The sequence below is a fragment of the Platalea leucorodia genome (genome assembly GCF_965183815.1).
Source record: "Platalea leucorodia genome assembly, contig: HAP1_HAP1_SCAFFOLD_347, whole genome shotgun sequence".
NCBI lineage: Eukaryota > Metazoa > Chordata > Aves > Pelecaniformes > Threskiornithidae > Platalea > Platalea leucorodia.
In genome coordinates this window covers 54,647-59,767 of record NW_028121231.1, presented here as the reverse complement: position 1 = coordinate 59,767, position 5,121 = coordinate 54,647, and positions in this window count along the sequence as shown.

Sequence of the window (5,121 nt, the reverse complement as noted above, 5' to 3'; positions counted from 1 at the left end):
CTCACCTTGCTCCCTGGCAGAATCAAGAACCATGTCCTCCACTATCACCTTCCTGAGCACATTTCTGAGAAGGGGACCGAGAAAAGAGAGCACGGACTGACCACCAAAGATGCCACTGAAGACGCAGCAGCCCAGGCAGAGGCAGATCCCATTGCAGAGACCATTCCAGAGAACACTGCAGGCGTAGATGAAATTTCCGATGGAACTGCAGATGGAGATGCCATTGAAGATGCTGGTGCCATTGTAGGTGCTACTGCAAATGCAGATATCTTGGAAAGTGTTGATAGCCAAGAGCAATGCAAATCCCATGGCAGATTCCATTTCAGATGCAGCTGCCATAGCAGATGCAGAGACCATTGCCTATGGCATTGCAGAATGAATTGGCATTGCAGAGACCACGGCAGATGCCTTTGCAGATGCAGATGCTCTTCCAGAACTAAATACTTCTGAAGAAGCCAAGACCACTGCAAATGCAGGTACCATGGCAGACACCTTTCAAGGTGGCGGCGCCGTTGCAGGCAGCCTTGCAGATGCAGTGTCATTGCAGATACCCCTGCAGATGAATATAGCATTGTGGGTGCCGCTTTATACTCAAATACCATTGCTTGCACCGCTGCAGATAGTGGTGCAGAGAGCTGCAGGTAGCATAATCTCAGCACGCATCACCGCCTCCACTGATGCCATTGCAGATGCTCACATCGTAGCACGAGCAGATGCAGTATCAACGCAGATGCTGTGGCAGATAGCATTGCAGATGCAGGGACGGAGGCAGATGCAAAGGACATTACAGATGCTATTGCATTTCACATACCTGCACACAGACCATTGCAGATGCCATTCCAGGTGCAAATACGATTGCAGATAGCGTTGCAGGTGAACATACGATTGCAGATGGAGATGTAGATGCCATTGCAGCAGAAGGTATCATTGCAAAGGCTATTGATGATGCAGGGAGCACTGCTGATGCCAGAGCAGTTACAGATACCATTGCAGATGTAGATACCATTTCAGATGCAGATACCATTGCAAATGGCATTGCAGATTAAAATACCATTGCAGAAACCATTGCATAGACCTTTGCAGATGCACATCACATTCCTGATAATGCGGCAGGTGCAGACACCAAAGCAAACACCACTGCAGATGCAGACGCCATTTCAGATGCAGATACCACTGTAGAAACCATTGCAGAAACCATTGCTGATGCAAAGTCAGGTGAAGACAAAATAGGGGATGCCGACGCCATTGCAGATGCAGGTATCACTGAAGATGCAGAGGCTACAGCAGACACTCAGCATGACAAATGCCGTTGCAGCTGCAGATACCTTTGCAGCTGCAGATAGCATTGCAGCTGCAGAGGCCGTTGCAGATGCCGTTGCAGGTGACATTGCAGATACCATCGACAATGCCATTTCGGATACACCTACAGATACCAATACCATTAGAAAGATACTGATGAAATCACAGATACAATTGCCGATACAGTGGCACATACAGACAGAACTGCACATGCAATCACAGATGCAAGATGAGCCACAGACACAAGTACACATTCAGTTACACCTATAGATACACATACAGCCACTGATCTCATTCCTGGTAGGGGTACCATTACACATCCAGGTAGTGATACACATACCACTGAAGACACAGGGAGTATCTACATCTGCACTGGTATCTGCAAAGGCATCTGCATCTTCAACAGCATCTCCATCAGCAATTGCTTCTGAAATTGTACTTGTACCTGCAAGGCCACCTACAGAGGTATCTGCATCTGCAACGCTATCTCTAGCGCCATCGATCCCGGTATCTTTCAAAGCAATCTTCAACGTCAGCTGCAACAGCATCAGCATCTGCAGTGGTGTCTGACATGGCACCTGAACAGCCAGTGGTGTCCGTAATGGTACCTGCACCTGCAATGGTTTCTGCAAAGGCACCTGCACCTTCAACAGCATCTCCATCAGCAATTGCATCCGAAATTGTATTTGCTTCTGCAATGGCATCTGCAACAGCGTCTGCATCTGCAATAGCATTGGCAATGTTATCAGCAATGGTTTCTGCATCTGCAATGGTGTCTACATTGGAGAGCTGCAGATGACAGCACAGTTGCACCCACAGCGTTCCAGATGCAGATACCTTGGCAGATGGCACTGCAGGTTCAAATACCAGGGCAGGCACCATTTCAGATGCACGTACCGCTGCTGATAACCCTGCAGATGCCATTGGCAAATAACGCTTCAGGTGCAGGTGCCACTGGCATTGAAGAAACCATTGCAGGTGCCACTGCAGATACTGATCCCATTGCAGATATCGACAGCATTGCACTTACCCAGGCAGGTACCAATACCATTGCAGATGCCTCTACCACTACTCTTACAGCTCCTGATACCAGTACAGAGACCGCGATACCATTACAGGCAGTCACACCCATACCCAGACCGTCAGCGGTACAGAGACCATTAGGGATAGCCGTGCTGATACTATTGCAGCTAGCGAGAGAACGACTCACGCGCAGACAGAAACCAAATACACAGACACCTACAGAAACCATTGCGAGTCCATGTGCAGGCACAGGTACCATTCCCTATGCAGGTACACTTACAGGCACAGTTACAGGCACAGACAGAGATAGCATTAGAGGCACAGCTACTACTGGCACCATCACCACCACAGGTACCAGCACAATCATCCATACCACTGCATAAACCAGTATAATTACAGATACAGATGCCCATGGAATTTCAGATACAATTGCAGACACAGGCACAAAATCCATAAAGTTCCAGATACAACGGCAGATAAAGATATAATTAAACAGTACGGGAGTGCACTCCCGGGCACCATTACACGAATACCACTGCAGATGCAATTACAAGTACAGATACAATTGCACAGAGAAGTACAAATACAATGAGAGCCCATTCTCCAAGGGACGGAGTCACCATTCCAAGTTAAGCTATTGAGACAAATACAATTGTAGACATTGAGACAATTACAACTGTAGATTCAGATACAGGCACTATTACACATGCAGGTACTCACACAGTTACCATTACAGACACCGATACTAACACAGAGACACCAATACCGACACCTGCAATTTCATCTGAAATGGTATCTGCATCTGCCATTGCAACTTCAATGGAATCTGCATCTCTTCTGGCATCTGCAGCAGCACCTGCAGTTGTCCCTGCATCTGCAGTGATTCCTGCAGTGACACCCGCCTCTGAAATACTACCTGCATCTGCAATGTTATCTGCAAGGGCATCCGAACCTTCGATCGTATCTGCATCTGCAACGCTATCTGCAATGGTATCTGCACCTGCAATGCCATCTGCACTGGAGAGTTGCAGACAACGGTACGGTTGCACACACAGCATTCCAGATGCAGATACCTTCGTAGATGCCACGGCAGATTCAAATCCTGGTAGGGGGCAGGAGGAGAAGACACCACTGGCCACAGCAGAGAGGAGAGACCCGGCAATGCCTCTCCAGCCTGCTGCCGGCCTAGCAGCAGCTCCAGCTGAAGGGACCTCACAAACACCCACCCAGCCACAAGCCGGCTGCTGGCCTATCACCTGCAGGGACAGAAGTGACCTCACAAACAACATCCAAGCCACGGGCCTGCTCCTACCCTATCAGCATCTCCGGCAGAAGTGACCTCACCAGCCCCGCCCCAGCCCTCCCCTCGCTGCTGGCCCCTTGCCTGCCCCCCAACCGGCCTCTCCTCTGCCCCCCAGCTCCCTCCTCTCTGCGCTGTCACTGGCAGGCACTGAGCACCTCACTGCCACCTGCTGCTCCTGACCAATCAGCTTCCTCCCATGACCTCACCGCACCCCAGCAATGTCACCTTCCACCCCGCTCCCCCATCCCCTCTCCTGGCCTCTGCCTCCGGCTCTCACAGTCCCTGCCCTCCTCCTGCCTCCCCAGGGCCCAGGAGCTCAGAGCTGGGGAAAGGGGGCACAGCGCTGCTCAAGAAACCTTCTGCTGGGGATTCGCAGGTTGAGTCCTGCTCGTAAAGGAGGCACGCTCGTCTCTGTGAGGAAGAAAACACCCTCCTGACCCATACAACACTCTTACTCCCAGCCCACGCTGCCTTTGTTGGGGAGGGACCAAAGAAATCCCTTCATTGCCTCCGACACTCAAACGGCTCCAACACGGACATGACTAGAGTTGTCCTGACCCTGTTGCAGAAGCGGGTAAGGAGCCACCAACAACCGCAGCGTCTGTATCTCCAGACCCCGCTGCAGAACACGCTCTGCCCTGGCTCTTTGCAGAGACGCCGCTTCCTCAGCAGCGGGGGACGGGCGTGAGCCAGGCAACGCAGAAAACAGTAAAAGCAGGGGCAGGCCAGTGCTATTGGTCAGCATGCTCCCGCCGCCCCGGGGGCTGGGAAACGGAGCAGCCAGAGCATACAGGGGCATCTGATTGCAAAAATCAAAAGTAGAAAGAAAAAAACCAAACAACTCTGGCAATCTGAAGTTCTGGTCAAAATGACACCTCCTCTCCTATCTTAATCCACAATGATCCTCTGCATGTCTGCTTTCTTCCAAAAAGGCTGAATAAAAAAAGAAAAAAAAATAAAAAAGAAGCCAAGAATATTATGCAGTGCAGGTTATATTCCAAGATTTAGTACCTTGTAACTTGTAGGCAGACGCAGATGCCACTGCAGATGCAGATACCATTGCAGCTACCATTGGAGATGTAGACACCATTTGAGACGCCATTTCAGCTGCAGATACCATTACAGATTAAGGTTACACAGCAGAGGCAAATGCCACTGCAGAGGCAGATACAACTGCAGAGGCAGGTACCACTGCAGATGAAGATACCACTGCAGTTATCGTTGCACATAGCATTATGCCAAACTTTTTATATAATCCAAGATTTGTAACTTGCATCCAAGCTCGGTCCTCCGGAGAATCTTCTGCTCCATCTTCTCCCCCATCTCCTTCTGCCATCAGCCACAGAAGGAAGTCTCTCTCAAGGGCTTGAGTAATTTGACCAGAAGAAAGCACAAAAATGCGCTCCTGTATTAAGGAGGAAGGACAGGAACTTGGGAGTCATTTCTGTTTTGTTACGATCACAAGGGATGACCATCCCTGCTAACAGAGATTCCCT